At 41.0% G+C, this 19,269-nt stretch overlaps 1 long non-coding RNA gene across 1 annotated transcript in view; it reads left to right on the top strand.

The window, feature by feature from the left end:
* LOC103667677 overlaps window positions 1–19,269 on the top strand; it is a 160,570-nt gene that overhangs the window by 17,465 nt on the left and 123,836 nt on the right. Inside the window, exon 2 of the long non-coding RNA XR_569814.2 lies at window positions 6,756–6,932. This is a non-coding gene — a long non-coding RNA (uncharacterized LOC103667677). The remainder of the gene's footprint in view (window positions 1–6,755; window positions 6,933–19,269) is intronic.

Here is a 19,269-nt window from a genome sequence, read left to right as displayed (position 1 = left end):
TGCGAAGTTGGTTACCATTGATCTGTCTGCTCTCTAGCTTCCACATTTTGGAGCTATTGTCTCCTATTCTGCTCTCCCATACTCTTGAGTATAGTCTTTGTAGGATTAGGGGCAGGAGCAAAACTGGATCTGCCATCTTAGCACAGAAGTCACTTTTCATGTTTTATTATTTTATAATGTCAATGTATACAAAATTTTTTAGCAGATGACTTGTAGTTATCATGATGAACACTAATGCTCATTCATTCTTTCAACAAATATTTATTGAGTGCCAACAATGAGCTAGGCATTAGTCTAGGTATTTGAGATACATTAGGGAACAAAGCGGATAAAGATCCTAGTTCTTTTTTTTTTTTTTTTCCAAGATTTTATTTATTTATTTGACAGAGAACACAGGCAGGGGGAGCAGCAGGCAGAGGGAGAGGGAAGCAGACTTCCTGCTGAACAGGGATCCCGAAGCAGGGCCTCATCCCAGGACCCTAGGATTGTGACCTGAGCCAACTGAGCCACCCAGGCACCCCAAAGATCCTAGCTCTTGTGGATCTTATCTTTTTGAGGGAGGAGGCAGAAAATAAATAATAAACAAAATAAATAAATTGTATAATATGTTAGAAAGTGATAATAAGAATGAAAGAAAAATAGAGCAAGGTAAGGGGAATGAGGAGTGCTGGGGGACAGGAGGGTTGGTAAGTTGCAATATTCAATATGGTGGTCAGAATAGACTTTGTTGAGAAAGTGACATTTGAAGATTTGAAAGCAGTGAGAGATGTGGCAATATGCAGATGTGGGGAAGAGCATGTCAGTCAGGGGAACAGCCAGTGCAAAGGCTTTAAGATGGACGGAACAAGGCCAGTGTTCTATATAATAATGTCTTCTGGGCCTCTGAAGTGTGAGCATAAATGACTCCAGTTTGCCAAGCTATTTTTTTAATTGCATAAAAATCCATGTAATATAAAATTTATCCTCTTAATCTTTTTAAAGTATATTGTTTAGTAATGTTTATTCACATTGTTGCATAACAGATAAGTAGAACTTTTTCATCTTTGCAAAACTGAAACTCTGCTCATCAAACAGCATCTCCCCATATTCCCCTCACCCAGCCCTTGGCAACCATCATTCTACTCTCTGTTTTCATTTTGACTACTCTAGATATCTCATGTAAGTGGAATCATGCAGTATCTGTCCTTTTGTGAAAGTATTTGCCAAGCTTTTTGAGTTCTTGTATCGCAAATTTATTTTGGCTCCAGCCTTGGTCGTCTTCTTTTAGTTATAACTTCTCTCCTACATGCATGTAAGTCAAATCTTAACACCCCTATTTACCAGCTGAATCAGATAGGATGCCTTTGGCTTCAAGGAAGAGAAACCCTGACACAGACTGTTTCAAGCAGTAAAGGAACGAGTTGCTCACATAGTATAGAGTTTAGAGAAAGGGAGTTGAAGTTTGTTCTATCCGGCCCTTCAGCAATGTCATCAGGGACAGAGGAGTTCTTTTTTTTTTTTTTTTTTCCCCTCTCTCAGCTCTGCAGGTTTCAGCCTCAGGCTGGTAGAAAGAGGGTTGCAGGTTCTGGCATCGTATCCAGTCATGACAATGTCAAGGAAGGAAAGAGATCTTCTACTTTCTTGTTCCTGTCTCCTAGACACAGGAATCTTTCCTCAGAGTCCTTTCATGAGGCTTTCCTTCACATCTGATTGGCCAGAATTCTATCACATGCCTGTGTCTGAACCAGTTACTGGGATGGGCTGGGTCTGTTGCCCCCATAGAAGCACATGAATGCATGGGAGAGAGGTGGATACCTATATAAAATCAAATTCTATTAGAAAAGAGGAAGGGAAGAAGGATGCTGAGTACACAGCTGAGGTATTGTGATATAATGAGAAATATATATTTGATATTCACCTGTGGTTCCTAGAACAGGACTTCTAAACCCTTGGAATTCTCTGAGTGATAGAGGTGATAGGAGTGTTTTCTGTTATTCTTTCAACCACACCTGACTTTATGTTAATGAGAAAATTGGTGGCTGAAAGCCCCTAGATATCTCTAGGATGGAGGCTTGTTTGCCAGAAGAAGCAACTATGTGATTAGAGGGTTGCAATTTTCAGCCCGACTCCCATCCCTAACTTCTGGGGAGGAGAGGCTAGGCATTGAATCAATCACCAATGGCCAATGATTTAGTCAATCATACCTACATAATGGAACTTCCATAAAATACTTAAATGAAAGGGTCAGGACAGCTTTTGTGTTGGTGAACACATCCATGTTCCAGGAGAGTAGTGCATCCCAGATTCCATAAGAACGGAAACTCCTGTGCTTGGGATCCTTGTGGAACCTTGCCCTCTGTACCTCTTCATCTGGCTATTCAGTTGTATCCTATATAATATCCTTTATAATAAAACGGTAATAGTAAGTAAAATACTTCCCTGGGTTCTGTGATCCATTTTAGCAAATTATCAAAACTGAGGAGGGGTCATGAGAACTTCTGATTTATAGCCTAGTCAAACAGAAGTGTGGGTAACCTGAACACCCACTACTTTCAACTGGTGTCTGAAGTGCGGCAGTCTTGTGGGACTGCACCCTTAACTTTTGGGCTTTCCGCCAACTCCAGGTAGTGTCAGAATTGAATTAAATTGCAGGACACCCAGTTGGTGTCTGTAAGGAATGAGAGGATTACTTGGTGTGGAAAATCCGTACATTTAGCGTCAGAAGTGTTGTGAGTAGAAACCGGTGCTAGTCGTAATAGTATAGCCAACAGTGTCGGCTACACCAGCTGTACGATTTGAGGAAAGTTATTTAACATCTCTGATTCTCAATTTTCTTGAGAAAAGTAAGAATAATGTTATTTTTCTCATGTGAGGGTTAAATGAAATAGTAATTGAAGTGAGAAAACATACGTAAAATCACCCAGAACAGGCCACAGCACGTAGTATTGCCTGATTCAGTAGTTCTGAAATTGTGGAACCTGGGCCAACAGCGTCGACATCAGCATCACCTGGTGTTATGGGCTGAATCATGTTCCCTGCTTCTCCTCCATTCCTATGTTGAAGGCCTAACTTCAGTTACCTCAGAATGTGATTGTATTTGAATATAGGGTTTATAAGAGGTAATTAAATTAAAATGAGGTCAATAGCATGAGCCCTAATCCATTATGACTGGTGTCCTCGGAAGAAGAAATTAGGACATAGACACACACAGAAGGATGACCGTGAGCAGACACAGGGAGAAGATAGCCATCTATAAACCAAGGAGAGAGACCTCGAAAGAAACCAACTCTGCCTACACCTTAGACTCAGACTTTAAGTTTCCAGAACAGTGAGAAAATAAATTTCTGTTATTAAGCCAATAATAACAGTCTGTCGTACTTTGTTATGGCAGCTCTAGCAAACTAATATTATCAGGGAACTTGTTAGAAATATAAAGTCTCTTGCCCCACCCCAGACATACTGAATCAGAAACTGTGAGGGTGGAGCTCAGCATCCTGTGTTTTAAAGGTCCTTTAGGGACACCTCGCTGGCTCAGTTGGTGGGGCACGGGACTCTTGATCTCAAGGTTGTGAATTCAAGCCCTGCATTGGGTGTGGAGCCTACTTAAAAAAAAAAAGCCCTTTAGATTACTTTGATGCACACTCAAGTTTAAGAAAGGCTGGCTTAGTTGTTAAAGAATGGAGGAACTTGACTAGCTTGGGTTCATATCCCAACTCTACCACTTAGCAGCTGCATGCTTTTGGGTACTTTTACAAACCTCTTTGTGTTCCAATCTCCTCATCTGTAAAATGAGGATAATCCTAGTCCTTATCCTGTAGGTTGCGCTGGTGGTAAATGAGTTGATCCATATGGAATTTAGAACAGTGCCTGGTGCATAGTTAATGCTTAACAAGTGTGAAGTAATGAATGTAGAAGATAGCATATAAATGTTGAATCTGAATCTCGTTTTAGATGGTTGGGTTCGGAAAAAGAGATAGTAGCCAAGCTTACTGGAATTATTTGTAGACTGAGGTCCTGGGGAATCTCTAAAATAAAGTTGAATACTCCAGCCCCTACTTTGGCTGTTTAAACCTCTTTTTTTCTTACTTCCTGGTTTATGATTGTGATGTGGAAAATGCAGACGGTGCCAAGTTCTTTGGAGTTTATGCAAATAATACATAGCACACATTGTTATGTTGCTCTTCATTTTCTACGAAGGCCCCATTGTCATCAATTTTATATCCTGTTCCCATGAGAACCTTACCTTTTTCTTCTCTGCATTCCATTCTTGATGGATTGTCTAGTTTCTCATCTAGACAGCTTACCCTCTTTTCCCGATGGCCCATTTAGAACCACCTCCTATTAAAAAACAAGTTTTCCATTGAGGCATCTGTATACTCATTTCCCTTGTTTTTCATTTGCCTTCTGTCTGAGGTGATTCCAGTTGTTTTACAGTGTGCAGCTGCTACTAGACACTAATGCCATTTTCACTGGGGGAGTTGCATTTCCCAGCCTTGTTTCTGTATATTTGATTGTCTTCAGTATTTTATGTGAGCTGTAAACACAGTGGGTAGAAACAACTCAATAAATGACAAACAGTAAAATGAATAATAAAAAGTTATAGTCTCATAAAAGGAGAATGAGTGGGGCCCCTTTCCCAAATAGAAGTAAGCCAGAGATATCAGTATGTTCAGAAAACTACTGGCTAGCTGCTACTTTGCTTTAAAATATTCTTTTAGTCCCAAACTTGTTTCCCCCTGCAATAGACAATTCACTTTCCCCTCTACTTAGCTTCTTAATCACTCCAGGAAACATAACCATTCATTTATCATCCAGGCCCCAAACCTTGGTGTCATTTCTCATTGCTTTCTTTTCTCCCCAACATTGAAATATCTACCAAAATCTTTCTGCTATTGCATTTCTAACATTATGCATCTCTAACTTATCTCAAAGACCAGACTTTCTACAATCATGGGGCACTGGAGAGTCAGGGTAAATAATAATTCATTTGGTTAGATTACCTCCAAACTTATTTTGTAATTCCATGCATTACTATAGCCATATCCAGAAGTTCTATAAAGACTTTTAGTCCCCCTCCCCCCAATAAATTGAAATGTAAAATACAAAGTAAGCATAAAGTATACCACACTTTTAAAATAATTGTATATGAGCAAGGAGGTGGGGGAAAATAAAAATTTCAGTAATGGCAATTACAGGATTCTGTGGACCTCTTGTCTGACTTTTCCTATTTATTATTCAGATGCTCTTTGTTGTCTTCTACTTTGTTCACTTCAACATAATACCTTTCAGTTTTTCACTATAAGCTCACCTATGTCTCTATTCAGGGGGCATGTGGTTTTACCATCTACCATTTCTTTAAGAAAAAGCTTTTACTTTAAAAATTCTCTTTATTGAAAATTATTTTCTCCAACCAAACGTCCTTTATCTATTCTCATTTATGCTTCCGAGTATGACTTTAAGCCAAAGGAACTGTTTTCTGTATTCTGAAGAATAACCCTATTTAAATCATATATAAACAAGTTTTGCTAAATTAAAACATTTAATTCCATTTACTTCTTCATTTTAGTAGGTAAGTTGGTGATCCAAGCTCAGAGTTGTCTTCCTCATTGAGTCACTCAATCCAAACACTGTTAAGAAAATCTAGTTTCTTACTATTCCCTGGGTTGTGGTAGATCATGGTTCTAACGATAGCTGCAACAATATCTCCCATCCCATATGTTCTTTTGCAATGTGCTAGCTATTCCCTGATCAAGAAGTAGAGTTTATAGCCACACCATTTTTTGTTTGTTTGTTTTTTAAAGTAGGCTCTACGCCAGCCAAGTGTGGAGCCCAATGCAGGGCTTGAACTCATGACTCTGAGGTCAAGACCTGAACTGAGATCAAGAGTCAGACAGTTAACCGACAGAGCCAACCAGGTGACCCTATTGTCACTCCCTTTGAATCTAGACTGGTCAGTGACCTATTTTGACCAATAGGATGCATCAGAAATGATGCTGTCTAAACTCCAAGACTGGGCCTTAAGAAATCTGTACCTTCTGCTTTAATGTCTTGGAATGTTATTTTTTTGGAACCAGTTGCCATACTGGGAGGGAGCCCTACAAACCATGTGAACAGGTCTTATCACAGAAAACCAAAGACCTTGGCTAACAACCCTAGCTGAGTTTCCAGCTGGGATGTGAATCAGGCTATTTTGGTTGTTCCAGACAACTTAGGACCCTAGACAACACTCTATAAAACTAGAACTGTCTGATCAACCTATAGAAACATAGGAAATAAGAAATTGCTTCTGTTTTAAGCCACTATATTTTGAGATAGTTTGTAATAGAGCAATGGACCTGGACCACTGGGACTCCACTAATCTTTTTTTTTTTTTTTTTAAAGATTTATTCATTCATGTATTAGAGAGAGAGCACGCACTAGTGGGAGGGACAGGAGGAGAGGGACAGAGAGTCTCCAGCAGACTCCTTAACTGACTGTGCCACACAGTCGCCCCCTCCACTAATCTTGTTTTTGAGGCCTTATGCCAAGTTCACGAGCTTACCTCACCACCCTCGCACTTCTGCAAGGAAGTAGGTATAACTTATCTGGGTCTTCACAATCTCCTTTTAGCTCTATGGACAAAATAGCTCGTGCTTCAGTGAAAATGGCCAAATGATAACCATAATACTAATGAACACTTTTTGAATGCTTATGATGTTTTAACTATAATATATTTATTAATATATCTAATCTTTAGGACAATTTTTGACCTACGTACTATTATCTCCATTTTACAGATAAGAAAACCAAGGCACAGAGAGATGAAGTAACTTGTATGAAGTCCAACAGCAAGTGGTGGAATCCCCATCAGAACCCAAGCACTAGGTTCCAGAGCCACCCCCTTAGCCACTACAGTATACTGCCTCCCATGAAAAATGCCTCAAGTTCATCAGGTTAATCCTAAAGTGACCGAAGTAAGTGAAGTTTCTTTGACTTATGTTACTTGATCCTCTTACTTTGGTTAAAGTCCTTTAAGGCTTTGATTGCTTCATTCATCTATACTAGATTCTGGACTGTGTCCCAGGCTGCCACTTATATTTAGAAAAGCCTAATGTTAGAATCGTCTGAATGCGTGACTGTTTTTATATTCACAGTTGACGGTAGGGTAGAAGCACAGGTTCCTCATCCCCACTTGGCCTCCTCCGCAGAGGGCAGCAGAGTGACAGGCAGGCAGTGACCTAGAGGAGGGGAGCAGAGGAGCAGTGCCGGTCTGGGGCAGAACTCTACGCATCCTCCAAACCACAAGCGCCAGGCGGGAGCGCGGCACAAAGCCTCTCAGACTGAAGGAAGGAAGGACTGCCGCTTCTAATGATAGTGGCCGGAGGCAGCTGAAGCCGCACCAGTTAGAGGGGAGGGAAGCCTTCTGTGCTTGTTCACCAGTTGCAGCCTTAAGACAGGCTCCCAGTGCCACTGTCTAGCTGGACGTCTGCCTTCGGGTCTCTTCTAGGGAGCCGTGCTGGAGCTGTCTTTGCAAGGTCGTGGGGTTATGCATTAAGTAGTCTTAAAGTGCTTCTGTTTCCTACTCTGCCTGATAACTGCCTCAAGACCTCTAAGAGAAATAAAAAAGCTAATTACAAAATTCAATAGGTCTGCGTTCTCATGCTGTATTCAGAGCAGGGCCTCTGGAGACAGAGAGTTTTGGGGGGCAGAGCCCCATTTTTGCTGCTTAGTGCTGTGTGATTTTGGGAAAGTCGCTTTCTTCTTTCCATTCTCAGTGTCCCTTAGCTGTAGAAAGGGTTAGTGATATTTACCTTGTGTGGCTGTTGTGAGGAATAAATAAGTACTATGGGCAGAGCTCTTGGCCTCATATATTTACCAAGCAACCATCAGGGTACCTGTTATTACATAGACAGTATATATTGGACATCTCTATAACCATGAGATACCATTCGGTCTTAGAGTGTAAGCTGGTGTTTCAGTCTGTACTATATAATGGCTGCTCAGGAAAAAGGCAGCTGCCATGATCGGTTTTAGAAAAGTACTATTTTTTAGGCCCTTCCCTTTAACTTTCATCCCCTAAATGCTCTGGAGGTGTGTGGTATAAAACTGACTTCTCTAGTTTTAAAAGGTATCTAAGTCTTGATCGCATGTTCTTAATCTGAGGTTTACTGGTCTCCAGGAGTCCATGACCCCTTGAAATGGTATGCAACATTTTGTGTGTCTACATGTATGTGCATTTTTGCGGAAAGAGATGATTCATAATTATCAACAGACTCTCAAAAGGGTCCATGTTTGGACAAAAGACTAAAAAACTCTAACATAGAAACAGCCTTTTAAATCTTCTTCTACTGAAAGTAACCTGAAGGCCTTCCCTAATTTAAGACAAAGCAGGCACAATTTTGGAAGACACTGGAAATGGATCTTGTCTTCCAGCCAAGGCCCAGTGTCTTTTCCCCAGTGTGTCTCTAACAGAGTGGGAGGCTGGCTCTTCCCATTGGCACAGGTAAATGCCATAAAGACAGGACTCTGTTGATGAAGAGGTGTTGCTTTCTCTAATTACACCTCACAAAGACCAAAGCCTAACCTCAGCTGTACCTTCTGTCTCTGGGAAGTCACTTATGGAGGAGACCTATAATTAGGATTTGCTACCTGAAATATAATTCTCAGGATGATGAATATCTAAATTATGTCCCTAGACACATACCTGAGACAGAGCCCTAAGGACTGGTGGCCATAAGGGGATGGGGAGACACGTGGTATACTTCATTCAATGGGGATTAATAAATGAGGATGATATCACTCAGAATCTCTGAAAGGGCAGGTGTCCAGGAGGCCCTTTTGGCTTCTGCAATGGGGACTAACAGCCCGTGCACTGGGCTCCATAATTTATGCCTCCGGCACACAATTCGCACAAAGCAGGAGTGGCCACATCAGCATTTTGGGATTTAAGGCCAGCTTCTTCTTTCCACAGATCCTATCCCCCAAATTGTAAGGATGATTCAGCTAATTAATTCCACTTTATTTTTAAAGAAAATGATTGTTGGTGTATCAAGCAAATGAAAATATAGTTCTTGGGGAGGGGATTTAAAGTAATTTAAAATTCAATGGATGATGACTGATTTTGCAATTGTTATGCTTACATATCCTTAATGAACAGATAATTAGTAAATTATAGAGTATATGATATAAGATATATGGACTATATTAGGGGAATATTTTTGATCCATGTAAATAAATTGAGATAAATGGTGGGTGCACCTGTTCCTAGCCTGTCTCAGGAATATACGAAACTCTGGCACAGGATGAACGTCTGTTGGTGTCGGTGTGACAATAACAAAACAAAGCTGGCACTGGGATCAGGAAGTCTTTGGTGGGCGGGGAGCCACCTTCTGCAGCCAGAGCCCAGCACGGCTGTGTGTTCTGATGTCCATCAACCAGGAAAGGGAATCTAAGGTTTTCAAATGATTTTCCCCCTTCACAAAGCTGCTGTAAAATAAAATACAAATCCTTCCTGAATGTTCCTAGCTTTCCTTCCTTTAGGAAGTTTTCAGTCAATGGGAAACAAAGTCTTATTCAAAGGATTAAAGCCATAGTCATTCTATTGTTTACAGCTTCAATAATGTGGCTTTCCTTCCACAGACAAAATTTCCAATTCACAAATCATCTAAAAAACAGGAAATTTGGGGGAAACACGTGCTTATGATAACAAACAAGGGATCTAGCGTGCGGTATAGAAGTTTATGCAAGGAAGTCATCCGATTTTAAGGTTTTTTTGGACTACCGTGTTTCTGGATGCATTCTAGGAAGATTATTCCTTAAAAGAAAAAGCCGTATGGCCTATAACATAAAACTACTCTGTTCCCACCCCTCGCCCCCAGAGAGGGGAGGGGCAGGGAAGGGGAAGCAGATTCTGGCTGTATTTTCAAGCTGGGCTGCAGAGGCGATGGGCTTCTACCCTCTTCTCCCTGCCCTTGTTAGTCCTCTCTTTCTCCTCTGTCTCCAACCAAGGCCAAGGCCCTTACCTGGGGGATGGAGGGAGAAGGGTCAGCAGCATTGGTTGGCAGGGCTGGAGAGAATGTGTAAGAGAGGGAGGGGCAGGCAGCTTTGAGCTCCGGCTGTGGTCAGTAGCCACAGGGAGCCATAGGAGGTTAAAGAGGTTGTGGAAGCAGCCACTACTTTTGCAAGCAGGGGGAACGCAGGGCTGGTGGGGCCAGGGAGAAAGCAACAGCACTAAACAGTGAGCAAACTCACTCTGGAAATCTATTCCTGCTGCTTCTAAATAAACTACCGAGAGAATTCTTTTTTTATTCAGATTCTATATTTTGGTGACAATGTTTTAGTCTTTTTATTTGTATCCTAGAAGGAACACCATGGTTCCTCCTGAATAATAATTTTTACTGTCTCAAATTCCCCAGCATCATGATTTTTCCCCAGTCCCCAACTTTCACCATTCCCTTTAACTTTTATCCACACTTCAGGGAAAATACCACTTTTCCCTGGTTGGGAGATAACAGAACCTATTTACTTCCTAACATTTTCTTCTGTGCTCTTGCTGCTCAGGTGTGGTCTGGTTACTAGCAGCAGCAGCAGCAGCATCTAGCTTCGTAGAAATTCAGACTGTCAATCCCTGCCCTATGCCTACTGAGTCAGAGTCTACATTTAAGGGAATCCTTGGTGACTTGCATGCACATTACATTTTGGGAAGGCTGGTCTATTCCCTACTACAGACCTGACTCATAATCTACACCACCAAGTCCTGCAAGATCCTACATTCTCTGGTCCTGCCCACTTCTCCAGTCTTATCCCGTAACACTACTACTGCTCATTCACTAATTCCAGCCTCTGAGCTTTGCATTCCCCATTCCTTCAGCGTGGGGTGCTCTTATCCCCCTCTTAGTATGGTGAACTCCTTTATTTCATTAGGGTCTCAGCTTAGACGTTACTTCCTTAGAGGAGACTTCCTTGACCACTCTATATGAAGAACCACTCCCCAGCCCAGCCACCGTCTATCCCATTACTCTGTTTCATGTTTTTTATGGCACTTGTTATCTTGTATCATTTTATTAATTCATTTTTGGGTCTTTTTTGTTGATGGTAGTATTTTCAGTGCCAAAAGCAATGCCTGGTACATTGAAGGTACTCAGAAAATATTTATTGGATCAATGAATAAAGTTTTGGGGATCATAAACAATGAAAACCTATGCCCAGAGAATTATATGGTAAGATCAGGAACGCTCAGAACCAACTCAACAGCTTTCAGCAAATTGGCCTGAGACCAGTGCTTTTGAGTCCACATAAGTGGTTCACAAAGCCTGGTCTGCAAACAAGTAGCATCCTCATCCTCTGGGAACTTGGTAGAAAGACAAATTCTTGGGCACTACCCCAGACATACTGACTCACAAACCCTCTTGTGAGATTCAGAAATTTGATTCAGAAATTTAACAATTACCTTAAATTTTTAAGTCCAGCAACCTGTGTCTTAACAAGGCCTTTATGTGATTGATGCCTTGCCCCAGACAATATCGACATCTTACCTATGTGGAGAACCCATAGTGTTCAAAGCCCTTTCACATATATCACTGTAGTTCCGGATTTCAAAAAAACCCTGAAGAATAGGCAAGGCAGGTGTCCTTCTCATTTTACAGGTGAGGAAACTGAGCCCTAAGAAATGATTCAGTTTGCCTATGGTCATATAGTTTTATTCAAAATCACCTGGGGTACTTGCTAAAATTGTAGATACCTGCGCTCTATGCCACACCTACTGAATGAGAATGAGTGAGGTTGGGGCTCCAAAATCTCAATTTAAAAAAGAAATAAGCTTTCTGGGGCGCCTGGGTGGCTCAGTTGTTAAGCGTCTGCCTTCGGTTCAGGGCTTGATCCCAGGGTCCTGGGATCGAGCCCCGCGTCGGGCTCCCTGTTCCTCTGGGAGCCTGCTTCTTCCTCTTCCACTCCCCCTGCTTGTGTTCCCTCTCTCGCTGGCTGTCTCTCTCTTAAAAAAAAAAAAAAAAAAAAAAAAAGAAAGAAAAGAAATAAGCTTTCTAGGAGATTCGGAAGCTCCCAAAAGTTTGAGAACCAATCGTGCTAGAGAATAGAGGAATGAGAATTAGAACTCATAGCCCCTTGTTGCTAATGCTCTGCTCTTACGGGGTCTTGAGAAGAGTAAGTGCAAATGCTGCTGACCTTTAAGTGAAAATAGTTAAAGCAAAGTCTCAGTAATTCCATCACTTTTATTAGACCCTGACTCTATTTGCTACTCTTATAAGCGAGGGAGAAACAAACTCCGTGACAAGGGGCTGTTTTGGTAATACAAGTTAGTTGTGATTATTATGGAATTAACTAAATGGACCATCACTTAAGGTTTGGTAGGTATTGCTAGTTAACGACGCAAGAATTAGAAAAAATTTTTTTCCTATTGTGAGAATTGTTGTAAGATACTTCAACTGTTTGGTGTACTTCTGTAGTCCTTTACCCACTGCTGTATTTATTTTCCTTTGCTTACGTCTTCTAGTTAAGAAGAAAAATTTAGAAAAATAAGAAAGTCTTTCAAGCTAAAAGCTATGGCTGGTTAAGCAATCATTACAGCCTCAGACATCATTTATTTACCTGGCTAGCCTGGAAAAGATTAACTTTTATAAAGACTTCACCAAACTGTCAGGTAACTCCCAGTCTTTCTCTCCTGCTCAAGCAACTCCCACAAACTCCAGGCTCATAAATTCAACTGTACGTGGAACAACTTTCTTCTGAAAGTCCTGCAGATATCTTATGTGTGTCTAAAACCAAGTTCATTACTACCCCACGCATTCTTCCTCCTGGATACACTCTATAAGCTAATAACCATACCAGCCACTGCATCATCCTGGCCAGAAATCTGGGCATTATCTCTGGATTCCTTCCTTCCTTATTCTGGATAGCCAACCACTCCTTTCATTTTACTCCTTAGGTCTCTCTGTAATCCCTCTCTTCCTCTTCATCTCCACTATAATGCTACCTCAGGGCTTTGGCCCCCTTGCTTATGCTGATTATGAGTACTGCTCAGTATTCTCTTCTCTGTGAAGCCTTCCCTGCGGACTCCTCTATAGCATGGACCATTCCCTCCTTTGTGCTGCCAATCTAACATCTAGTCTGCCTTCATTAGAGTACCTCTCTCACGAGGTTGCATTTGTGCTTATGCTTTTTTTTCTCCCTCAACAGAGCACGAGCTCCTTAAAGGAAAGGAACGTGTCTCATTAATGTTTGAATCCCCACCTCCCAAGGTAGAACCAGGCCCATCAGACATACTCGAACATGCATTCAGTGAATACCTGGATAGATTTCTGGATTCCAGAGATGGTTGGGGGTAAGAGGAACTGAAATGTATCGAGCAACTATTAGGTGTGAAGAGCTTAACACCAATTATCTATCTGATTTTTACCAATAATACTTCGAAGTAAATATTAGTCTATATGCATATTGAAACTTAGACTCGAAGTAATTAAATTGCTTGCTTGAGGTCTCACAGTTCATAAGTGATAGTGCTTGGAGCTTAATTCAGGCTTTTCTAACTCCAAACTCCGTGTCCCTCCATCCATCCCATGAGGCCTTTAGCGCTACCCTAGCATAAGCCGTAGGTTTTAAAATGACTTTGTACTCTGTTTGCAAAATATTAAAACATATTATCTTTAAAGAGTAGTGGTGATATCATGTGTAGTAGGTAGTCTCCAAAGATGGACCCTAATGAGCCCTGCCCCCTGGTATTCATGCTGTTTTATAGTTCTCCTCCCATGTATCCAGGCCTATTCTGTGTAGGCAGTAGAGTGTAGCAGAAGTTGGGTCATAAGAAGCCTTATGATGTCCACTAAAATGCTTGTTCTGGGGAAAGCCAGCTGCCACGTAAGAGATCTGACTCCCTGGGACCACCATGTTGTGAGAAGTCCACCTTGTCCACATGGAGAGAAAGACACCTTTGACCAGCCCCCAGCTGTGCCAGCTCAGGTATCAGGTGAATAAAAAAGCCTTCTTAGATGTCCAGCCCCAGCCACCATCTGATTGCGCCTGCATGAAATATCCCAGGTGTGAACTGCCTCGAGGAGCCAGATATTATTCTCTCACAGAACCGTGACAAATAATACATTTTTGTTTGAAGCTATTCAGTTTTGTGATGGTTTGTTAGGCATCTCTAAGGAACTAAAAGATCATGACTTTGTTGTTTTATTTTTTTTTAAAGAAAATTAACCTAGTATTTATAAGCACAGCTTTTTAAGCTTCTTTTTGTTATTTTCCCTTTACACAAGTACATTCTGCAATATACATAGATTTCTTGCTTAGTCCTTAACAAAGTTTACGACCTTGAGCGAGTCTCTATAATAATGTCACTGCGCTGCTCTTGCCTCAGTTCTAAAATGAAGGGCTGTGCTAGTGAATCACTAAAGTCCATTCTAGTTCCAAAATTGTATCATTCCTTCAAACTATCAGAGAAAAACTGAATCTTTGTCTGACAAGTTTTAACTTGCAATAAAATTTTACGGGCGCAAGAATTTTCAGGGAAACAACCCATGCCAGGGAAGTGCTGACTCAGCACAATGCTGTCTGTTAGTGGGAGGAAAACCGACCCAAGAGCAACGTAAATCTGATCCTTTCGCTCCTTCTCCCTGAAGCAGAATTCAAAGAGATGATTATCTGTAACAAAACACTTGAAAGAGGATTCTTACTTCTCCCTCTTAAAAAATCTGTTACCGAAGTCTGTGGGTGACTTCAGATCTTTTTGGCTGACTATTCAGTGCTGCATAGTTGAATCAGTCTCCGGAAGATCCCTACACACAAATGCTAAGTTTAGGGCAAGTGGACTGGGTGATTCCTAGAGGAAATAAACTCTCGCCTGAGAACAACAGCTGGAGTAAAATCCCATAAGCCAGGAAAACAGCCACACAATCACAGTAACAGGTGGTCGGTTTCAAAACAAATTTCAAGGTCTGACTTGTGTGGCACCTGCTCTAGAACCACAGACGGCAGTGTAACTCTGTCTGGGTCCGAGTTAGGTCATCCCTGCCTCTCTATGAGGAAGATTAATTACCTTTATTAGCTGAGCTAAGTCATGGTAGGTTAGGTGACCGCCTCTGTTTGGTAGTAACCCTTGGGTTCCCTGGCAGAAAGGAAGAGGGAATGAGAGAATTTGGGAACCAGAAGGGGACTTGGAGATTGACTAGTTGGATGCCCTTGGTAGCTGACCACAGTGAAGCCCAGACAAGTCAAGCAGAAATTGGCTCAAGGTCACATGACTCCTGGAAGCAGACCCCTCCCCCCTAATTTTAGTAGGAAAAATTTCAAATACACAGCAAAGTTGAAAGAATTTTCACAGGGAACACCATTACCTAGATTCTACTGTTACCATTTCACTGACCTTATTTATTACATATCTAGCCATCTAGCCATCCCTCAATCCTTCTACCTTATTTTTGTGGTGTTCACTTTGAACTGCAGGCATCTATCCTCTTTCCCTTAAAGCAACACTATGTTTTATCATTATTTGTCTAATTGTTTGATACTTCAAGTTTATATACATTATGGAACCAAAAAAAATTACTAAAAAAAAAAAATCACTGGACACAACAAATGTAATTTAGCATCTGCGAGCCTGAAAGGCAACCCAGCTTCCTAACTCCCAGGCCCTTGAGGATTCTTACTAAGAGCAAACTGCAGGGGAGGCAGAGATACTAATCAATACACAGCCCTGCCTATGCTGCTCCCCCTACCCGGAATCGCGCTCTTGCCTATTCCTCCAAGAATGGTCTCAGAAGCATTCAAGTAACGGAGACTACTGTTACATATGTATTCCTACTTTAGGAAGGAAAAGTTATTAAAAAAAACCTCCGAAAGCTACCTCTATCCCAATGCCTTTCCTGAACCCTGAGTTCTAATCTTTTTAATTTGAATGCTCACAGGCCTCCCTTGTTACTTTTCCTACTTCACTCTACCTTTTTACAATTTAATGTGTATTTGTTTATCACTGCTACTGCTACTATTATTACTACTATTGTTATGGTTAATTCCTTTTTTGTGAGGGACCATATCTTAAGACTTATTTCTGTATCTCCTGCAGTTCCTGACATAGAGTCAATGTTGAACGTTAAATAACTTCAGGCTTCAAATCAGTGTTTGGGCAGTTTTGTGAAAGTCAGATCTTAAGGACCTGAGGGATTTGTTTAATGTGCAGATTTCTGGACCTCCCACTCTCTGAAATGCTGACTCGGTAGGTTCAGGGTGGGGTCCAGAAAGCTGCAGCTTTAGCAAGGGCCCCGTCATTTCAATGCAGACAGCACAGAGATTGCACTTGGAGAAATCTGCTCACAGGTCCACATTACCAATCTGGCTTTAATCACTTTTAGGCCAACAGCCCCAATCTGCCTGTTCCTTTGATGGATCCCGGATAAAGGTGTGGCAGACAAGGCGCCTGTCACGGTGGGGTGTGACAGTCACAGCATCATCCCTCACCACATCATGTGCTGCCAGTCACCACTTCTGCTCTTGCCACCAACCCCCAAGTTTCCCTTTGTCACTTCCCCCTTGCCACCACCAACTGCCACTACCTCTCTTGCCCCTCATCCTGCAAGGCTGAGTCAGATCCACTGCAGAGCACTTGAGGAAGCACATTTTGGAAGACAGGATGAGGGTGTTCTCATTTTACCTTCACAACCCCATTTTGGGGAGCAAAGGAACACCTGCTTCTGACTCTGACTTCTTAAGAAGTTCTGCAAACCTGGTTAGAAAGTTGGGTTAGGAGTTTGTGCTGCCTTTGATTTTACAATGAGTGGAAACCAAAGTTGAGTAACAGACCTCTTGCCCAAGCAGTAAGGGCCACCACAAAGCATAGAGCAATGGGACAGGAGCTCATATGAGCTCCCTCCTCCAGGCCCAGTATTTCTGTGTAGGGAATGTCGACTGTACTCTTCTCCAGTGTCTGGTCTTAACAGTATTTTTATATATGCTGAAATTTACTTTCTTTTAGGTGCCCAAAGGATAATCCTAAGAAAAACTATGGACCAGAGAGTTGTTTCATGAGGCATAACCTGAAATATGTTTGGAGTTGAACATACTTGAAATCATTTTCTCTAAGACATTTACAGCATTGTCATTTTTAGTTCAACATATTTCTTTACTATGGTCCCCAAACTTCAAAAGGCATTGGATTCATCTGAAAGGCTAGAGCTCACTTGAAGAGTTTCTGATTTTCTAGGTTTGGGGAGGAGCTGAGAATTTGCATTTCTGACAACTTGCTAGATGCTGCTGGTGATGTTGATCTGGAGGTCATGCTTTGAGAACCACTGCCCTAAGAGAAAGCAAAATGGTATTACTTAGGCCATTCGCTGATCTGCCTATCTTCTTATATCACAATGGCTCATAGCTGTGATTGTCAGCCCTAACTCTGCATTAGAATTATCTGTGAAGCCTTCTAAACATAGGGTCTGGGTAGGATGCTCAGACCCTACCTTAGAGCCAGATAAATCTGCAGGTCTGGGATGGAGCCTGGTTTTTTTTGAAAAAGATCCCCAGGTAATTGTAAGGGGCATCCAGGATTAAGAACCACAGGAATATAGCAAATTCTGTGTTAATATATGATTCTCACTTGACAAATATTTATTGACCACTCAATAAATGGGATAGAAAATGACAAAGTGTCTAAGAATTGGTCCTTGACCTCGAGCAGAGATAGATCACATACCCAAACATTTAAACAAAAAGCTGGTGTGTGGCAAGTGCCAATTAGGAAAATAAACCATTACTGAAAACAGAAGGCTAGATGATCCAAGGTAAATCAATGCTGTACTAGAGCCTGACATTGTTTGTGATAAGTTATGTATGCCTTTGCCACGCAGGAAACATATCCCTTTGGTGGGGGAAATTGCTCATTTATTGGTTCATTGAGGATGCTCCAACTGATTCACCATGGTAGGCGTGATTGAACCATGGAAATGATAGAACATTAAATCAATAGCTAGTCAGCTGGCAACTATTCCTTTGCTAAGTATGCTATTAATGTTCCATTTCACAAACCTTGTGCTCAACAGAGGTGAGGCTTTTCGGTGGAGAAATAAAACGTGAATTACGTTTAGAAACCACTTCAATCTGGAGTTTTAAATAAACATTCTGTAAATATATAAAAAATTGAATTTATTTAGGAATCAAGAGATAAGGATCTTTAAAAATGTGTACCTATTTACATCCACTGGAATACAAAATAATTTAATGATTCAGTGCCAGCTGGTCCATGCAGGGGAGAGTTTCTAGAACTGAGAAAATATATCCTCCTCAGATACTACTTATGTATTAATGACATTATTTAATTCATTGTGCTATTTAATTTGGTTACTTCTTTTGAGGTTTTCTTTTCATGTGGGGGACCTTTCCCAAGAACAAGAGATCCCAAGGACAACAAAAAGATAATTGTTTTCAAGAAAAGGAAATAAATACTTCTTAAACCGTTACATTTATTTCCATTCAAAAACACTGGAGGCAGCATTTTTAGGCATTGTGGGAGATAACGTGAGTATGACAAAATAACTGGCTCTCAAGGAAACTTATAACCTAGTAGAAGGGAAAGATAAGTCCCTATTTGAAGCAAAATATGATACATGCCTTCAGAGAAGAATAAATTTTAATGAGGCTTCAAAGAGCTGGAAGAAAAAGAGGTCAGGGTTCAAAGAGCCTAAGATAAGGCGTAGAACTGGGCTTCTTGTGCAATGCATTACTGCATGTCCAATTTTCAAAGGCCAGCTGTTCCCAGTCAAACGAAGACAGAAGATGAGGGTGGATGCAATCAATGGGAAAATCAGGACACTCTCCCTTATTTTCCTGGCAACGTAGTTTCAAGATCAATAGTTTTACAATCTCATTTCAGGAAGCAAAATGAAAATGAATCTGATGCATTCTTTTTAGTTCACTTCTTACTAACAACATCCAGTTTAAAGGATTTTATATGTTGCTATATGGCCACTAATATTTAATAAAAATGTTTAACCTTATTAGTAATCAAAGAAATGAAAATTAGAATAGCAATATAGTAACTGTTTTGGGTCTATTAAATTGATAAAGAGTTCAGATGACTACCAAATTTGGGGGCCTCCTCCTCCTGCTTGTAGGGTGCTCTTGGTTCTGCCTTGGTTCACTATAGCTGAAGGACAATTCATATTCTATAGCTCATCAATTCTTCTAGGAATATATTCTAAGGAAATAGTATACATATGTGCAAATACTCATGTGTGAAAATATTCCTCAGTGCTTTGTTATTATTGAGAAAAATCAGTAAAGAAATAAATGCCCAACAATAGGTTAATAAAT

Source organism: Ursus maritimus, unplaced genomic scaffold (genome assembly GCF_017311325.1).
Source record: "Ursus maritimus isolate PB19 unplaced genomic scaffold, ASM1731132v1 scaffold_1, whole genome shotgun sequence".
NCBI lineage: Eukaryota > Metazoa > Chordata > Mammalia > Carnivora > Ursidae > Ursus > Ursus maritimus.
The sequence above is the reverse complement of the archived record's forward strand: the minus strand, read 5'-3'. Positions and strand labels throughout refer to the sequence as shown.